Source organism: Nyctibius grandis, chromosome 4, assembly GCF_013368605.1.
Source record: "Nyctibius grandis isolate bNycGra1 chromosome 4, bNycGra1.pri, whole genome shotgun sequence".
Classification (NCBI taxonomy): Eukaryota; Metazoa; Chordata; class Aves; order Nyctibiiformes; family Nyctibiidae; genus Nyctibius; species Nyctibius grandis.
The window spans coordinates 82393319-82413440 of record NC_090661.1 but is presented as its reverse complement, the minus strand read 5'-3'; the positions used below and the strand labels follow the sequence as shown (position 1 = coordinate 82413440).

General features: G+C 44.1%; 1 protein-coding gene across 3 annotated transcripts in view; it reads right to left on the bottom strand.

Annotated features, from left to right (window-relative positions):
• The window catches only part of SORBS1 (sorbin and SH3 domain containing 1), a 177577-nt gene that overhangs the window by 88566 nt on the left and 68889 nt on the right, over window positions 1-20122 (bottom strand). For 2 of the 3 annotated variants that reach the window (XM_068397508.1, XM_068397509.1), the window contains one exon: window positions 3238-3345. The exons of the other annotated variant lie outside the window; for it this stretch is intronic. The gene's annotated coding sequence lies outside the window, so the exon portion shown is untranslated. The remainder of the gene's footprint in view (window positions 1-3237; window positions 3346-20122) is intronic. 3 annotated transcript variants of the gene reach the window in all.

Here is a 20122-nt window from a genome sequence, read left to right as displayed (position 1 = left end):
CACTGTGGTGACCTGGAATGAAGTAAACAAAGACGCTGCCCATCAGGCCATGAGCTGCTCCCACGACCCTTTGTGTCAAAAGTTCCTTAGCCCAAAAACACAGCTCAACAGGCCTTGGGGAATATCCACCTCTGCAGGCCCAGGGGCGTGGAAGTTTTCACATCCTATTCTAACTGCCCCGTACTGAACAGGCAGAAGCTATGAATCTATGAGCAGATTGGGAAGACATTAAGGAAAACATTTGAAACACACTGTCCCTTCCAGCATCTCTGCCTCATCAACTCTCCATCTGTTCCCAAAAGTTCAACGGAAAAAAATGAAAACTCCATCTTCCTGCTTTCTATAAACTCACTGTTACTGCTCTGGTTTCTCGGCACAGTACTGCACCATTTAAACCTCTGTTATAGTCTAAGATGAGCAGAGCTGGTGTGGAGCTGGTGTGACCAGCTGGCTGAAGCCAAAATGGCATTCTGGGCAATGCCTTCCTCTAGGAGACATCCTGCTCTGTCCCCAGGGGAAGCAGCAAAAGGAGGACTTACTGCACGTTACAGCAGCCTGTCTGAGTAACCTTCAGCATTCACACGAAGCAATGAATTCAGGAACTAAATAAGGCAGCAGCTATTGACCAGGGGGCCCTGGGAAACCTGGCCATCAGTGAGAACAACAACTCTTTAGCAACCTCTGTAACAGTTCTCTGCATACACTAAAGGCAGTTTTCTCCATTGCGGAAGAAAAAAATTAGAGAGCCTTGGATCTACTTGGTAGCATTTTCCACACTTTGCCTTCACACCTATAAAAGCAAAAGCTATAGTCAAGATTTCCCCAGTGTTTTTATAGACTGACTTTGTTTCCTGGTGCACTGGCTAGATATTTTTCCCCCTCTGTGCCTTTGGTCCAGCTTGTCAGGCCTGGAATGGTTATGACTCTGCTAAGTGCCAGATGCCTGGACTAAAGGTCTGAAGTGAATAGCTGATCTGCAGCATGCATTGCAGGTCACATTAAAAACCAACACAATGCCTTAATTAGATCTTAAAAATCAACGAATGCAAAATAGCATGGTATACAAGCAGTTCCCTGCATTACCATGAGCCTCCAGCTAAAGGAAAAGAATCATCAGACTACAGAAAAGAAAATAATTTCTCTCATATAAAAAGGTAATGTAAAAAGAGCCAGTTAGAGCTCCACCCAACCTGGAATGGGGGCTAAAGAGTAAGCCATTCTCCTCCAAACTCCTATATGGGCTATCCAGGCCCTGGTACTCAATGCTATGCACACCTTGAAGCACAGATGTGCCATGCCTTGATGTCATTTGACAGCCAGTAGGATGGAGCAGGCATCGGAGACAAGGGAAGAAGGAAAGGAGATGTCATAGCTTGGTTGATGACATAGGTCTGCCACAGCGCAAGCATGAAGCACTGCGACTCCCAGGCATGTCTCTGAGAATCAAGGCTTTTTTTCCAGATCAATGCCTGACTGTGTCTTTCTGGCTGGAGGAGAATCAAGTACCACATTCCCTTCCCTCTAAAACAGCCAAACTGAGGAAAGGGAGCTTCCCTCCCTTTTGTAGCCAAAGCACAGGATAATATTCAGGCCTGGTGTAAAATGGCCTGTCTCTAGAAGAGACCAAATAATCGTGCCAGTTCAACAGTGGGGTCCATGTGATTCTGCTTGTAAGGCAGCAGGAAGAAAATGACATTAAAACTCGTCTTGGTACATCCCAAAAGCTTCTCCAGCTTCCTCTCCAAAAGCCTGGACTTTCCTTCCTCAGAGAGGACTAGTTCATAAAAGATAAAGTGCAGTCAGGCTGACAAGAGCCTCTGCATGTTCAGCACGCAAGAGACTGATGTAGCCTTACTGGAAGGGCTCTGTATCACCAAAGGAGAGAGATATAAGCAGCCCTCAAGAATCACAATGTCAGTATAGATGTGACTCTGGCATGGAGACAAACATCAGTACAGTGTTATATGGGAAAGGAGTTGAGATGATCATATGGAGCTGAAATTTGAGATCACTAGAGCACCTGTGCAGAGGAAATGAGAGGGGAGAGACAGGAGAGACTGCTCCCCTGATGCTTTCAGCCTTTTTAGAAACAAAGAAAGAAGTAGCCCAGAAGAGTTGTATTTGCCATTTCTGGGATGCCAGACATTCAGTCTTCTGTAACTGCTGCTTTGACCTTTGCCTTCCTGATCACAAACGGGCTCCATATCAGAATCATCCTAAGGGGAAAAAATGGTCTCAAGAGCTTGATGTGTGAGCCTCAGCCTTGATCATGTCTAAGACTTCTGCTTCAGTGCAGAGTTCTCAAAGGCTGAGGCACTTTTGCCTCAGGCAAGTAAGAATATCAAACCTTATCTCTGAACTGTCAAGTCTCTTTCAACCCAGGACTTAAATCTTATGCCAAACAGTACCAAAGACCCCACACCATCTCCTCTAAAGAAAATAAATCAGCTTCACCAGTATTTATAGCTGTCCTGTCCGCAGGTACCCTAAATCTAGCCCAGTAGCCCCTTGGGGATCTGACTTTATCTTTTGTCATCAAATCCATAATTCCTCCCCAAACCCTGATCCCAGTCCAACAGCTCCTGTCTGCTCTAAACCTACACCAAGTCAAGTCACACATCCCGACACCTGCTCAAACCTAACCCAATGGCCTCCTACAGATGAGGCAATGAATCCAGCTCACTATTGCTATGCAGGCGAGAACCAGTGCTAAACCTGGATTTGTAGCCTATTCAAGGCCAGCAGCTAAACTTTGGTCCTTATCCTAAAACCTAACCCTCACTCCAATTCCAAAATCCCACTACCTCCATATGTTTCTGACCTAGACTGAGGTACAAAATATTTACCGGCACCAGCATCAAAATAAACAGAAAAGGATGTCACAAATGCAGATAATAAACAAGGAACACATCTGATAGTGGCAAAGGTGAATTTAGTCCTTGCTGGGACTACTGTGTTTTATCTAATGTATCCATCATTCACCACAAAAACAGCACTTGGAGCTTGATCCTCTTTCAAGAACTGGAGCTTTTGACTGGTTCACCTACCAAAAACCCCCGTATAACACAGTGGTGCTCTCACCAACATGTAGCTTTCTGCTGCACAACGCAGGTAGGCTCCTACTAGGAAGAAAAACTCCTTCACTGCAAGTGATATAGATAGATGCGATTTTGGTGCCCCAAGTCAGGATGCAGTCTCCCAGTGACATGCTCCTTCCCCTCCCTTCAGGGTACTCACACCAGTCAGCTGGCTGAACTCTTCAGGCCCAGCTTAGGACAGGATACTCTGACAGCAACTTCCACTCTGACTTCTCTTCACATGCAACTGCTATGTAACAGCACATACCTACAAAAGTCAAAGAGGAAGAAAATGCAATTAGTGCCACTAGCCCTGCTGTCCAACACAATTACCAAGAGGGCTGTACACAAAAGCAATCAGCCATTCACAGAAATAATATTAGTTTTAGATGAAGCAACTCCCTCTGCTTACCATGCAGGAAGCATAGTTAGTATGAACAGCAGACTGACCAGATCCGCATCCTAGCATCCCCTATGTGAGAACTGGTATTTACGGTTGTCTCCACGAAAGGCTGAAACCAAATCCGTTTTCCTGCCTTTCTGCTAGAGATCCCTCACCAAGCAGCAAGGACAGGTGAACAGCACAAATACTCAGGCCTCCCTACAACCTACAGTCTGTTCACTAATGTAAATCACTGCTGATTTCAGCTTAATTTAGTATACTGGTTTGCAAAATGCAGAAAAGGAGAAGTGAATACACATCTTACGCAGCTATCCCTGATGCATAAATAGGCTTGTCTGATACAGAGCCTGGGCTGGGAGCTAGGCGTAGCAACAGCCACGAAATGTAACTCCCCACTGCCAGAAATAAAAACCCTCAGAGGGAAGGGCAGGTAGAAGACACATACTAAGAAACATACATCAGGTTGTCTTTGGACAAATTCCTTGGTTAGAGTACACAGCTCGACAGACAGCCACAGAGGCAGAATTCGCAGAGGACAATTTATTTTTTTGCATGAATTGATGGTTACTAAATGTGACTATTTAACTCCAGTCCAATATTAAGTCTAAATGGTTAGATTTTACATTGATTTGATGGATGGCTGTGCAGCTTTATTGTTTCGCTCAATAACATTAATAGCAGCCTGGCTTTAGTGAGATGTCTTCGCAGTTTGATTGATAAGATAGGTATTGACACCACTCAACTTTAATCATATCATTTATCAGGCTGAACTAGTCAGCCAATCACTCCAAGCTTCTTCCATACTGAGTGGAGAGTGGTTCTTCCAGAGGGCAACCCAGTTTCTCTTGACATTGCCTTCTTCATACTTCTCTGTGTTCAACAACTTTAAAAAGAACTTGAAGACGCCAACTAGCAAAGTTACATGCCTACACTGGATGACTGAACAAATCCTTGTGCGTTTTATTCAAGCTCTGAGGGGAGTGGAGTTGCATTTCTTTCAACAATAAATGCAAGACCAGAACCTCCAAGGGCCTGGTACAACCAGCCTGTCAGCCAGTAAGCCTCACCAGTTAGATGTCCTCATGACAGTGCAAGTGCGCCATAAACATGACATGGAGAAAATAGAAGGTGATGCTCAGAGGTAAAAGCTTTCATCAAGTATCAGGGACCTTTCCTGGCAGCCATCTCAGAACATGCTCACAGAGCTCCAACAATATGATGTTTTTACAAGCCTCAAGACTTCTTTCAAGACCCACTAATATTCCAAACAATGAGACTAGAAGAAGCAGGCTAGTTTTTCAATAAACCTTGAATAGTCCTAGGAAAACACAAATTGAAACACATTAAGAGTTTTCTGTCCAGGACAATCTAGTAGTTTCTCCAACAAGTAGAAAGGGATTAATGAAAGGATACACATTTGAAAGGCTTATTGCTAGTACTGGGAAGAAAATTTCCTGTAAAGTTGTCCAGAATATGCACCAAGAGAGAGTTAATATTCCGATGGCAAGGTCAAGCATTGGTTTTGCTGAGACACAAGAAGCTGCCCTGCTGGCATTAACTACTGTTTGTTTGCTTTCCCAATCTGCCCTGTCCTTGTGAGTTGGCAAACGGCTGAAGCTGGCTGAAGTTCCAGCTACCATAAGCTGCCCAAAGCAGAGAACTTGTTACTCATCACAAGGACTAAGAGCTAGGTTGAGAGGGGGAGGAGAAAGTAAATGGCATGAAAAGCAACTGATAGAAACTCCTCTGGTGCTGGGAGTTGCACAACGAAGGCTCTAACCTGGCACATAGCCAGGGAGTGCAGCAAGACACAGGAATACGGATGCAGGTTATGGCTGGCCTGTGCCCCAATCTAGAAGAGATAGCTAAACATTCGAACTTTCCCCTTGGAAATATGCCCCACATTAGCTCCTGGAAGACCATAAGAAGCTATTTTTGGTGAAAAATCAGTGCAGGATTCACAGAAGGATTCAGTTTGGACAAACTTTATGGCAACTGCTGTTAGTGACAAAACTTCCCTTCTTGTCAGTGGCAGCAAAGTTAGGGCACCTGACAGCGTCAGAGACAAAGGACACTGCCAAAAAGTTTTCAACATTTTTTAATTTTAATTTTGTTAGACTTCAGCTGTGTTCTGGCTTTATCTGCTGTTAAGAGTTTGATTTCCACTGCAATAGAAAAGTCTGCTGAAAGATTTTCCACTGAATAATGCAAAAGGTACTTGGACTCTTCCTGCACAAGCAGCCAGCACACCGGGCCCCTGACAGTAACTGAACTGCTCAGCAAGCCACAAAAAGCAGCATAAAGTCGGACCAGCGCTCCTACCTGGAAACTTTGAATTAATGCAGCAGTGTAACAGGTGAGTGCTGAAATCAAGCAAACTGAGGAGAAAAAAAATAAAAACCACCACAAAAAGAAAAAAACTCACCACACTGCTGGTAAAGAGGTTTCCTGCAGGGTTGTTTGTTGTCAGGTTTTTTTTGATTGTGTTTTTTTTTGTTAAGTAGGGGTTTCCCTAACTCTAAACGCTCCTTGAGTTTAGAGTGTTCAGATCCGCAGGCAAATAAATCACTGTGGCTTAGGGCAAACTACAGTTTGTGTAGTTCTGATGCATCAAGCTACAGCCTCAGTGTGTTCTGGTACCCAGCCTCCCATAAGAGGCTTTTCAGAGTGACATGGGAAGGGAATAGCAGGACCAAGATGGGGATGAGCCTAAAGTACGAAAAGTACCAAGGTCCACATTTTCACAGGTGTTTCTGGAGGCTGCTCTCCTCATGCTGAGGGCTGATACAGTGGCTGACAATACTATGGTAGCGCAGAATCAAGATAACAGCTCCTTCTCCCTTTCTCAGATCAACAGCCAGTAACCTGGCACTTCTTAAAAGGGCTGGACACAGGCCACAGTCAAACCGCATCCCCACGGAGAAAGGAACGCTGCCAAAAGCAAAAAGGAGAGGTGAGAAACAGGGGAAAACTCCTTGTTGCAGAGAGTGGCCAGGCATGATCCAGTGAGACAAGTCTATGCATACGCTTGCGAGCCCTGGTAATGGCACTTAGTCACAACTAACCCACTGTAGACATGGACATCAGCTCAGCATGCTGCTATTCTTGCATTAATTTTCCACACTTAACAGCTTGATCTCACATCCAACCAAGCAGGCAGCACGGCTTCCAGTACCCCCATAGGCAGCACTGCCCAAGTGATCTCACGCCTGAACACGACAGGAGGGCAGCAGACACACAGGCAGCCTCGAGCTCAAGAAGTGGAGGTGCCAAGCAAAAGAAACATAGGAGTTTCACATTGTTTTCAAGGTAAAAAGAGAAAGAGGCTGACCCTGCTTGACTTCACGTTGTTTGTACAGCGCCCTGTGCTTTGGGCACTGAGCTGCAAAATCAAAGCAAGTACAATGGCAATGAAAACACAATCAAACACATCAGTGTGGGGCCAGCTTTGCAATGGAAGAGCAAAGGGTTGGAGAGAAAAAAAACAGCAAACAATACTCAGATCTAAAGGCCATTTAGAAAACAACAACTTCAAGCAGCTCTGTAAGACTAGCAGGATAAAAATATTATTTTGCCATTGTCCACATAAGAACAGGCAGCCCCTTTTCCAAGGAGTTTAAATGGACGAGACAGATGAAGGGGAAACAGATGCATGGATGAGAAGTGACTTGACGTGATCACGTAACACCAGGATCAGTGCCAGGAACAAACTGCGGCTCCTGCTTTCCTAGCACAATGCTCTTTTCACTGGTCTATACGGCCTCTAAGGCTGGAAATCGACACCCATCTTTTGAAGGTGTTTCCACTGAAAACTTGTCACCATCCCACCTGCTGGAGGTTACCGCTCCCTGCGGTGCTGGTAGCAGAAGTGTCCATGTCAGCACTCCATAATCTGCAGAAGGCAGAATCCACCAAGGTAAACTGAACAACCAGAAAAGACAAATTAAGCGCATCTATTTTCTCAATGCTGATCGGACAGTGCTCACATGCACTCTTCAGCTGGCAAAGCTGTGAGTGAAGTTATAACCATCAGTATCGGTACAGCAACAAGCAGCAGCATGGAAGGAAGGACACTGTTTGTGTGTGATCTATATGGACTGCTTAGGGACAGATGGCCAGAGTTCAGCCTGTGTCTATGGACTGGAATGACTCACAGTATATTGCTTTGGGCCAACAGGAAGAGTGAAGACAACAGTGATGCTGTTGCTAATCTACATGCCAGGCCAAATCCTGCAAAAGCATGTGATTCCCAGTGAAGTCAACAGAAGAGGCACAAGTACATTCCAGGGTAGATCTTGATCTCTAAGAACTGTGTTAGGTTTTCTCCAATATAAAAAAGAACTCCTCTGACAGACCTTTCATCTTAGCAAGCTTATATAAACCAGTGGCTTTCCTCACCCACTGCTCAACAAACATGACCCATATAGTATGTGATCTCCAAATGCAAATTCCTTACATGGACTACTTGGGTTCAACTCTGTTGAGAAAAAACTGTGAGCACATAACAGATTAGCTCAAGCTGCCCTCTCAGAAGAAGCAACTCTCGGCTGCTGCTGAAATTCCTCTTTCAGGTTTGTTCAGCCCATGCCCGAAAGTCTGCTTTTACCTGCCCAAATGAGACAGCAAAACCCATTTCACCTCTTCTCCAACACAGTGCAGGCAACGTACTTCTTCACGGCACAGGCAGTGCACCCTGTCTGGCAGCAGTGCCCGTCTGGTACAAAGCACCACCCTTTGCTCAGGTATGGCTGTCTTTCATGTTGAGCATACCAGCAGCACCTTGCAGAGAGAAACCACTCCGAAGCAGCTAATATATACCAGTAAGGCCTACAATAATGCAGCCTTCCCAAAATAAACACATAGGCATGCAGGAGAGAATGGTCAGTGGCAGCTCTCAGTCTAACACAGAGTTTAAGAACATATCTGCACACAAAGGGAGAAGAGAAGAGGGTATCTATGGAGGAGGTATTCCGGTTTCTCAATTCTTCTGCATCCCCAGCTCAAAGCTGAGGACAGGAATAACAGAAAACAAACATACACTGCAAAATAAAGGAACAAAGTCATGTTACATCCTCACGACAATCACAGAAAACCAAGCTTGTAGATCAACACTGATCCACTCTCAGATTTGGTCCTTAAGATGTAATTTCAGCAATGTGTAGTTGCTTAGCCTTACAATCCATTGGTTACCTCTTGAAAGGAAAAAATAGGTGTCACCAACATGTATAGGGTGAACAGAAAGAACAACACTGCAGCGACGCCAGACCTTAGGGCACATTCTCACTTTGTTGCCATTTTCCATTAGCAAATACTGTCAGCTCCACAGAGGTGAGATATGACTTACCTCAGAGTAATACAATACCATCCAGATACAGAGGTTACTCTTGGCTGACCCCAACCTAAGTGAGATTAGAGTCAACCCCTCCCCTTCCCACCTCTTTCATCACCTCTATATTTAACTGCAGATTAACTCATTTCCTCTTTCCACATGTGAGATTAAAGTGCACCGAGTGCTGTCAGCTCAAGCAGAGCCTCAATGCATCCTCATGTAAATTGCCACTCAGTACGTGTATTAAAGCATGTCAAGGAGGAGAATGAGTCACATGCTTCATACTCACAAAACTGAACACTTGCTTCTCAAGAAATAAAACTGGCAGGCAGCCCAGCCCCCAAAACAGTAAGAGATACCTCCAATTCTGATCTTCCCCTGTCTGTTACATAAATCTTAAAGACATAAGAAGTGCCACTATTTACCAACACATTTGAATGAAATGTGGGTCAGTAACCAAGGGAAAGGGTCAAACACATAGTGACTTGGCCTCTGGGCACTGTGTTGATTACACTTTTCTAGGAGGAAACAATAGCCCCTCATTCCAGGGGGAGTGGGAAAATAATGCAACAAAATCTCAGAGCGGTCACACTCACCACGTTTGGTTCAAAAAGCCTGAGAACTACATAACTGCCTAGAAAAAAGAGACCACAGCAGGGAAGGGGAGAGAAAGAGAAGGCAGTGAATTATTTCCACACACCCCCTTTCCCCCCCCGCAATATCACTCATGAAGGGCTTTGTACCAAGGATGAAAATGCTGCAAGTCAGAGAGAGGTTCTCCACACAGGGAGCAGGGCAGCAGCCGCAGCTCCGGGGGCTGCAGGGATCCAACCCTTGCTGGGTCACAGCACCGCTGCGCTCTGACCCTGGCCACAGCCAGCACCCAGTACTCACGGGGAAGGCAGCTGCCTTTTCCTCTCGCACCCCCCCTTTGCGTCTCAAGAACACTGTGCAAGGAAGACAGTATTTTATTTCTACCCTGACCTCTCTGCAAATCACTTGGAGCCCTAAGGTGTAAGATCTTTTTCACAGCTTGAAGCAAACATTAAGTGGCTGTAAATAAAGCTGGGACTTTAAATCCAGCCACATAGTTAACTCCACGGTGAAAATAATTTTTCACAGCTAAAAACTATGGTAATGAATTTTACCTCAATGAACACAGAAGGGGTGAAGCGTGCAAAATTCAGAACAGGAGTACGTTTCTTGCCTTATATTTTATATCAGTAATCCTTTAAAGTACAAGCACTTATTTTCCTCACATCCCTAATGCTAAAATCTCTCTTATTCTAACACTTCAAGGGACAAGGCCTCCTTAATTTTCAGTGGCTGCAATAACGGGTCTCAGTATTTCTGCCAAGAATAATAGAAAATCAATGCGGACAGTGAGCAGGGAAACACGCAGAAGAGCCACTGGCATTTGCTTCAGCAGAACAGCTGGAATAAGTTGTCAGTTCCCCTTACTGTATCCTCCAACCACACTGCCTGGCAAAGGGGGCTATTAAAGGAAAGAAAATGCTTACGACAAGCTTATGACACATCTCAAAAGCAATCGCTGTCTCTCCATTATTTAAGAAAATCCGTAACGACAAACATATGGAAATGAGAAAAGGAACAGTGGAATAACATAAAGCGGGTTTGCCTGTAGATTGCAGGATCAATGGGGCATGTCAGGCAGGTGTAGCATTGCCAGAACAGAATCTGTCTGATCTAACGCAGAGACTGCATTGCAAATGAAATCACAACATGCTGGACAAAGACAAAACCGTTATGATTTGGTGCTGCCGTGCATATACCAAAGGAGAGATGATCATACATCAAAATCTAGAGAACAAAGGGTAAAGTGGCTCAATTCTCCATTAAAAGAAAGATCTACTCTGCAGAGATCTACTCTACTAAGGTGGTGGTGGTTCCCTTTCAGCTCAGGCATTCCCAGAGCGTTATAAATACGTTGTAATGATTTGCAAACATCTTCCATTTATTTAAGGGTAGATGTTGCGCTGAAGGTGTCCCAAAATCTTTTTTTCTGGCAGTATGAGGTCACTGTATAAAATTTACGGCAAACTTAGGACAGATCTAAAAACCAATAGCAAGCTTTCAGTGATTTGAGAAACTGAAATGCTGAACAGATGGAAATGAGAAAAGGAACGGTGCACTGCATAGGGTCACTATCAGCTCACAGAAAAGCTGACACAGGCATACTGTCCATGAGCTGTGTAACTGATGTGAAATGCCCCTCTGCTTTCTCTGTACATTAGCTCCATGTTGTGATGAAAGTGCCAAGCGTGCCTCATGGAAGCAAGTTGCATTGCTTGCATCTGTCTCTGCATGTGCTTACACATACACACCCGCGCTTGCATATGTGTCTATTTTATTTTTCCACTGAGACTTTATAAATGGAGTTTTTTTTCTTTTTGTTGCTCTTCTAATTCAGAAATTAGACTCAGACCCTGAAAACCATGATCTGTTCTTGGCAAAACAAAGGGCAAACACTAAGGCTCTCAATCAGGACTACAGGAAAAGAAAAACGCTTCCTGTTCTAAAGAACAAATTCATGTTTCATATTTCTTTAAACCTCGTGTTGTTTTGATGACTTTATACATAACAGAAGAAAATTGATTGTAATCACTATGAGAAAAATTCTCATGAGATTCCCTGCCAACTCTGTATCTTGTGCTTGAACGCTGCAAGTGACAAATTAGCTGGCAAAGTCACATCAGGTACGATTGCATCCTTAAAATGAGTGAAAACATCTCACTAAGAAACACCTTCTGCGCAGATGGCCTTTCTAGGAGTTTAAAACCGATTAAACAGCAGCTCTCAGAGGATCAGTGTTTGGGCCAGAGCACGCCGAGTTACAGCTACTACACTCTGCAGGGTACTGCTCTGGGATGCTGAAAAGGGGAACACAGAAGGCAGTTTCAAGGCTGCTATGGCTGCTGCTGGACTATGCAGCACCCTGCCTACAGTGGTAGGGCCCCACAAACATGACTTAAGATAATTCCTGCTTGTCTTAAGCACAGGAAGGGAGTAATGGAAGGAGCAGACCTGGACCAGGTACACGGAAGCTGTTGAAGTCTGGGGACCACATCCTTACCTGGGCTGGGATTCATAATGCTGCAGGCAACAGCCACAGAAGAATTGGGCAGACTCTTGGAGCAGCACCCAGAAAGTCTGACTCACTAACTAATGTATAATTAAATAATACTGAGGAACCTTGAAAGATTAGACAACTGAATCACATCAATGCTTAAGAGACTAAAAATGACAAACATACACTGAGGTTACAAGGAAAGATTAGGGGAATATTTAGCTGGGAAAGATAGAAGGAAAGAAGAAAAGCTGATTGATTTCAGGCTGCAAGTGAAGTAATGAATGAATAATTGTGAAGCGAGATTGTGATGTGCCAATTTATCTTGCTCCATGCTATAAAAAGGCAGTAAATGTAATAGATATTCTTTTATAAAAATAGTTTTTAAAAGGTGGCATGAAATCAGTCTGAGGAATTCATTACCACAGGGCAAGGAGGGAATACTGTAGGGAAATAACTTTACTGGCTTTCAAAAAGGATTAGACAATTATATTAACATAAATAATACCTACAGCTGGGAGAGCTACATGAAGAGTACAAGGATAATCAGCCCAAAGGCGTCGCTCTTTCCCATTTTTGCCGCCCCGTACTTGTGCCTTCAGGCAGGGTCTGCCCTTTCTGAGTCATTGTTGGAATTAAAAAGGCTGTAAAATTCTTATTTGGCCCTTACATGGTCTTGTGTGTGATGGGCACCCAAACCATGGGGGAGCACTGGTTCAAGTTCTCCTCAGAAGTTTTGGGTTGTGCCAATGCCAGTGAGCAAGCCTGCAGTTTTGTCTGCTACGACAACTGGTATTTCTATTCCTCTAGCAAGCTGGAAAGCTAATAAGCACAGCAGCAAGTTGCTTACTTTAGCTCAAGAGCCCTTCTCCCCCTAACGTCTGCCCCAGCTGTAACTCAGTCTGCTCCTATGAATGAAGATAACCACCAAAAAACTCCACCTTTGGTCTTCATACTGAGACGACCATGAAATGCACAAACTTTGACAAAGATTCATTTCTCATAAAGTGGCTTTAAAAGCCACCCTGTCTTCAACAAAGCCCTAGTGCCATAATACCAGCCCAGATTTTTAACATCGACTGTTTCAGTAACTGAAATAGTGTCACTGCAAAAATACTGAAGTCTTCTCACATAGCTCCAGTCAAGTAATAACATCCAGTCTTTAACCAAAAAATCTCCTGGGAGATTCTCGAAGCTTGAACCTGTCCAGAATTCCCACAATCACATATGGAGCTGCTCTAAACCATATAAAATCTCCCAGTCAGTTAAGAATGGTCACAGCACAAAGTGCCACCTCCCCGTTTGATACACCCTTGGGCACTGCACATCTAGTATGATGTTGTCAGCTCTTACAATGTGTGATGTTTTCATAAAGCCTCACCAGATGGAAACAGAAGATTGCATGAGAACCTCAGCTTTCATCTAAAATAAGTAACAAAACAATCCCCAAAATAAAAACCGAGTTACTGACACTCACAGTGAAGAGAAAAACTTGAATAACCAGAAAGGATCAGAACCAGAAGGCAAATAAAAGTCACTGTAACATATATTCTTACAAGACAAACAAGAGCCCCTCATGGTTCTTTAAATTAAATCACTTAATTTGGGGTTGGGGGAACCACATGCTGATTCAAGAACACTTGAAGTGGCAATACCATGAACATACAACACATGACTTCACACCATCCTCTGGGCATTCCCTCTTGGGAAACACAGATCCTGTTTTAACACAAAGGCCTACAATATCAAAGGACAAGGGAGGGGAGAGTCATAAAATAAGCAGCTGAAATGCTGCCAAGCAGAATTATTTTCTAAATACTTGGTGTCATTTCTGTGGAGCCACCGCCTCCCTTTGATCATCACATGAGTGCTCTGGGTGCTGGTGGCAGGACGATGCTGTGCTCGGTTGAGGATCCCCCAGCAGAGCTCAGTCGCTTCCACCTGGGCACAGACCCAGAGCAGCAAATGCCTCAGACTGCCGCTACATCCTGCCAGGTGTCAGGTGTAGATAGAAAGAGCCAAACCTGAGTAAAATCAGAGCTTTTCTTCAGTCTCTTAGCACTGAAGCCTAACGTGTCCAGTAATCCCAAAAGCTCAAGAGAGGGGAGAGTTGAATCTCGCAGAGGACACTGCTTTCCCATCTGTTTTCCATGAACATCCTTGACAGGGAGTTCTGTCTTCCTGCCCTGATGCAGCGGGACATGCCTCAGTCAGCCAGGACTTGAGGATCGTGAGAACAGGGTGTCAAGCTCAGTGAAAAGAAAGAGTAAGAGTCAAAGCAGTAGCTCTCCTTGGGTCCAGCTCCTTTCACAGTTTACCCTGCAGCAGGCATGAAACAGAATTTGATCCTGCCTGGCAGGAGGGTTTCCCTCCCTGTGAATTCAGGGGACATTAACCAGTTGCAAGACAAACGTGGACTGAATGCAGATGGCCCAGCCATGCCTGCTCTTCTGCTTTAACAGTGATTCCCACGATAGCTGGGTTTTTCTGTGAAATCTGAGCTGCTGTAGCTCACGTAGTAACCAGGAATCTTAGGTTTCAACTAAAAAAAAAAAATAATGTTCTGGGAATGCCTAATCCGCACAACACAGGGCTATGCAGAGATACATGAGCAAGCCCTGAGCTAGCTGCTGCCTCGCTATGTCAGCACTGTGCTTCTGGGCACAAGGCAGGCTGCTCCAGGTCCCCAGGTGAGATCAATCAAGTGTTCATGTGGGTATTTCTACCATAAATATACACGAGGCCTAGGCAGTGTTTACTTCTCACATTCCTAAAGACTGACTTCCCTTTAGAGACCCTGTTTATCGCCTCTGAAGGTCCAAGCTGTCAGCGTCATCCTCCAGAGCCAGTAACTACCTGCACTTTCTGCAAAAGCGAGCACTGTGCTTCCACTGCAGAAGAGCTGTAATGGCTCCATCACCTTGCAGAGTAGATATAGCCATCCTTAAAGGACTATTTCTTTTTTCTTTTGTTTGCTTGCTTTTTTTTTTTTTTTAAATTAAATAACCACATGAATATTTAAGAACCTCAGCCTTCTTTGTGGCTGCAGAAAATAAACTTGAAAAACATATCAAAGGCTCAGAAGAAAACAAAAATCAAAATGGCACAGAAAGATCCTGGTACAATTTAAAATCCAAGTACCTCGTAACAGATTAATCACAACCACCTTGTTATTGCATTGAAAGTCCTTCTGCTCATTGGGATTCTATCAAAATGCAGAGGGCAGATACATTTCATGGCTAAGTATCCCATAGGATGCAAGATGCAATGGTAATCCAGTTAAGAATGGAGCACAACTGCTCAGGTTGTGCAGAACGTCTCAGAATTTCTCCTTCTAGAGGAAGAGCACTAACGACAACATCAATGCTTCCTCATGCTGCACCGGTATGTTGGCCCTTCACATTTTAGAGGTGTCACTCAGGATGGTGAAAGGGTAGTACAACAGCATGACCTATGTATCTTTGTACCTACTCTAAGAGGTCACTCGCCAGAATAGATGCTATCCATGAACCTGAATAACCGGACTTTTCTTGCATTTCCCGTGAGATATTATTAAAGTATTCATATCTGTGAACCAGCCAAGCTTTGATTACTCTCCTCTTGTTTACAGCTTTGCATAAAATGCAAGCCATCAAGTCAAGTTGTTTTTCAAATTCTGTAAGCATACTAAACTTTCAGAACTAATCCTATAAACTAGATTCTCTGAGCTTTCAGAGCTTCCCTAATATGGTCATTAAATATCTGAGAGATGAGGACACCTCACAAATACTCAAATGAACTACAAACTCTTCAGACTTATCATTTAAAAAAAAGTCAGCGACGAAAGATATGGCAAATTGGTGCCAAGAGACAACTAAGCCATGTGCTTGACAAGAGCAGCAAAGATGTCTAGGAGAGCGCAGACAGAACAAATATGGTTGCAGAATTTCAAAAGGGAGGAAGGATACTGTTGTAAGGCTGACTAAGACAAAATTATCCAGTACTCTTGTGATTTGTAAAATAGTTCTGAGGTGACATTGCTCCATTTTTCCATTTTTAAAAACAAGAAAAAGTATTAAAATCTGAGAGAAGCACATGAGTAACTTATCTGGCATTAGACATCCAGATCAAACCCAGCTTGTTTCTCATTCAGTGCTGCATAAAATTCTAGCTATTCTTACTGATGTCTTTGCAAATGTTTATATATTCAATTCAAGTCAAAACTTTTAACCCGAAACAGTGCTGCCATTTACAAGACCACATCTTGGTGAGATGAATTCTCTATTAACCCCACACCAGATCTTGTGCAGAGCCTCTTCCCTTGCAGACCTAAGGACAGAAATTTATACCTAAAGACTTATTTGACTTCATGGAACTTCACAGGCTGGACCAAATCAGTGCTGTGGAGAAACAAGCATACTAATAGAAAAAGGATAAACTCTCTTCTCATTCCTTTCACCCACCCATCATCTATCACACCTACCCTTTTTTAACAAAGGTGGGGAATTTAGCAAACACTCCCCACTTAAGCAGCTCCCTTGTCCTAGCCAAGGGGCTACTAAGCAGAGCCTGGCCATGCATTCAGAAGTGGAGAATGCTTTGGCTCAAGCAGACAATTCCCTCTGGATGGTAAGGGCTGGAAAGACCTTGTGAACATGACTTCATAGTAAAAGTGACCCATGTTTCAGAAGACCAGTAACTCAGCTGCTTTGTATTTGGCTATAGTATGATATAAACATTTTTTTTTCCCATCCATTCATTCAGATAATAAAGGGCTTGGCTTTATTATAACACAGCTGGGCTAGCTATAACAATGCTGGGCCAAAACATTTTCAACAAGTTGTTCAAACATTATTAGTTCAGTCCTAAAAAGAGCAAGGTACTCACTTGTCTTGGGGTTTACTAACTGAACAGATGTTCAAACACTAACAAAGACATGCGATGTCCATTAGCTAAGCTGCCAGGATCTTGGGAACTTCCACTGCATTGTACTCCTGTTCTCAGCAAGCGTAAGCCAGCATTGTTCCACCACATTTCCCTGTAATCGGAGAAAACAGAGCTGCTCCCAGCATGACAGGACTGGAATGAGTTGGGAAGATATCCCCATTCCAAAGATCGGTATCAAGAGGCACGCATTACAGACTCAGTTCTTTGTTTCTTGACTGCTAAAATCCGTGAGGCCTGTACACAGTGAAGGTGACTGAGCTTAACTGTTATACAGTCATTTGTAATGTGTACTCATGGCCAACATATTTTACTCCTGAAACATGTTCAAACCTTAGAAGGAGAACTATTTCGTTCTAAACTCTCCATAGCTCACATATGGCATAGAAGCTCCCAGCTGTGTTATATGCCAAGAGAAGCTGAATAAACTTTTACAATAATTATAAAAACTTTTCTCCTGATTTCCCACATTTTTTGAGCCAGACACTTCCTGTGTTTTTTAAAGTAGGGCTCAACAGAATAGTCTAAGGAGGCTCTTTAACAGTTAGAAGTATCACAGAATCAATCAGGTTGGAAGAGATCTCTGGGATCATCAAGTCCAACCATTGCCCTGACACCACATGTCAACTAGACCATGGCACTAAGTGCCATGTCCAGTCTTTTCTTAAACACATCCAGAGATGGTGACTCCACCACCTCCCTGGGCAGCCCATTCCAATGTCTAATAACCCTTTCTGAAAAGAAATTCTTCCTGATGTCCAACCTGAACCTCCCCTGGCAAAGCTTGAGGCTGTGTCCTCTTGTCCTATCGCTAGTTGCCTGGGAGAAGAGGCCGACTCCCACTCCACTACAACCTCCCTTCAGGTAGTTGTAGACTGCACTAAGGTCACCTCGGAGCCTCCTCTTCTCCAGGCTAAACAACCCCAGCTCCCTCAGCCATTCCTCGTAGGTCAGACCCTCCAGACCCTTCACCAGCTTGGTCGCCCTCCTCTGGACTCGCTCCAACACCTCAACATCTTTCTTGAAGTGCGGGGCCCAGAACTGAACACAGTACTCAAGATGCGGCCTCACAAGTGCCGAGTACAGAGGGACGATCACTTCCCTAGACCGGCTGGCTACACTCTTCCTAATAGAGGCCAGGATGCCATTGGCCTTCTTGGCCACCTGGGCACACTGCTGGCTCATGTTTAGCCGGCTGTCGATCAGCACCCCCAGGTCTCTTTCCGCCGGGCCGCTTTCTAACCACTCTTCCCCCAGCCTGTAGCACTGCATGGGGTTGTTGTGGCTGAAGTGTAAGACCCGGCACTTGTTCTTGTTGAACCTCATGCCCTTGGTCTCGGCCCATCTATGTAACCTGTCCAGATCCCTCTGTAGGGCCTTCCTACTCTCCAGCAGATCGACATTTCCACCCAGCTTGGTGTCATCTGCAAATTTACTGAGGGTGCACTCAATCCCTACGTCTAGATCATCTATAAAGATACTGAACAGCAGGAGCCCCAGAACTGAGCCCTGGGGAACACCACTAGTGACCGGTCGCCAGTTGGACTTTGCCCCATTCACCACCACTCTCTGGGCTCGGCCATCCAGTCAGTTTTTAATCCATTGAAGAGTCCACCCATTCAAGTCCCGGGCAGCCAGTTTGTCTACGAGGATGCACTAGTGAGACCATCAAGGCACATCTGTGCCATGGAGGTAACTATATGTACAGTCTGTGTTGAGCCTTAGCTTCACTCCAAAGTCACCTCCACACTGGAAGAATTTCTTAGCCAGGCCCACAGCTTTCCATAGCCCCTTGAGCCAGCAATTATCACACCTCTTTGTTTTGTTGAGAATGTAGTGATGATAAACCTTTTATGTTCAGGAGAAGAACCTGGTATACTCTATGGCAGAATACCCATTAATTTCAAGGCACTTTTATGTAAGTGAATTCTTGAGCCCCATGTCAAAAGCAATAAAGAAGCAGCTCTTTGTTTAACAGGAATAAGACCAGGACCCTTGAAAAAGGAGGGAGCTGATGAAGGGAAAGCAGTTCTGCTCAGGTACTGGTATGAAGCATGATCCATGACTAACTTTACCAAGGTTGTGTCAGTGCAGTTATATCCATGGACTGGGATCCTCCTATTTCTTTTTAGAGAATGAGGGAGATGGAGTGATCTCTGTCCAGAAGGTGCAGTTTTTCAATAACTTACATGCACAGTGTGGACACATTTCTGTCACCAATGTACCAGCGATATGTTCTTCACATGAGCCTGACCTGACTTCTTGTACAAGTTAATCCTCTCTTGCTTTGCTATCAGAAAACTATCATGTTATAACAAGGAAAGAGGAATGCTACATGTACTCTGTGAAGAGGTGGGTGACTAAATATATTTTAATGCAGTTTAGATTACGTATCTGAGAGTGAGTTATCTCAGTTGTACAGACTGAGGTCTTCCATTGAAGCCTGACTGATTCGCCGAGGTCACTGGTACATGTGTTTCCCAGAAGGAGCCAGAATTCTGCAATGCAAAGAAATTCTACTCTAGTAACTTCTGTGAACCAAATTTGGATGAACACTGGCCCATTTTATTCTCCTCGTTATTTGCATGATTCATGGAAAAGTATTCAGGAAGCCTAACCCCAGATAAGTAAAAGGACAGATTTTAACTTACAGCTTTCAGAAGTCAAAAGTCCATATATAGAGGATGATACAACAGATTTTATACTGGTAACTAAAAAGTATCTGCAGTTAATTAGCTTGCAGTGTTCGATATGTTTCCTATGATAGCTTTAAGGAAACAAACAAGACCAGAACAGCTGACATTTTATCTTCACGCATAACTGAATTGTATCACAAATCAGAGACCTCCCTATCAGCAGAAAAGCAGCACTAGCCCTAACCACATCAGGAAGTTCTGATAGCACTCTGCATTCAACAAAATGCTGCAGGAGCTCTTCTGAAACAGGAGCCTAAACTCACTTTCACCTTCTCTCAAATCTCATCGTTCCACTGCGTCACATAGAGAACTGTCCTAGGGGTTCAATCCAGAGGTTGGTCTATCACCACCACAGACTGGCCTCAAGCTGGTGGGAGACAAGGCATCTCCTTGGGGGTTCACAAATTTTCCAATCTCCATTTGCCATTCAAAGCTTTGCATTTTCCTAGCCCCAGGGTTCCTCCTTAGCCCAGACTGAGTAGGATGTATTTCACATCTTTGCTGAAGTAAATCACACAAATGCTTTGCATATTTGGCAAGCAATATCCTTCCCCAACCTCTTCTATAACTACGTGCCAAGTCATGCTGTTTTACTGACTCAACTGC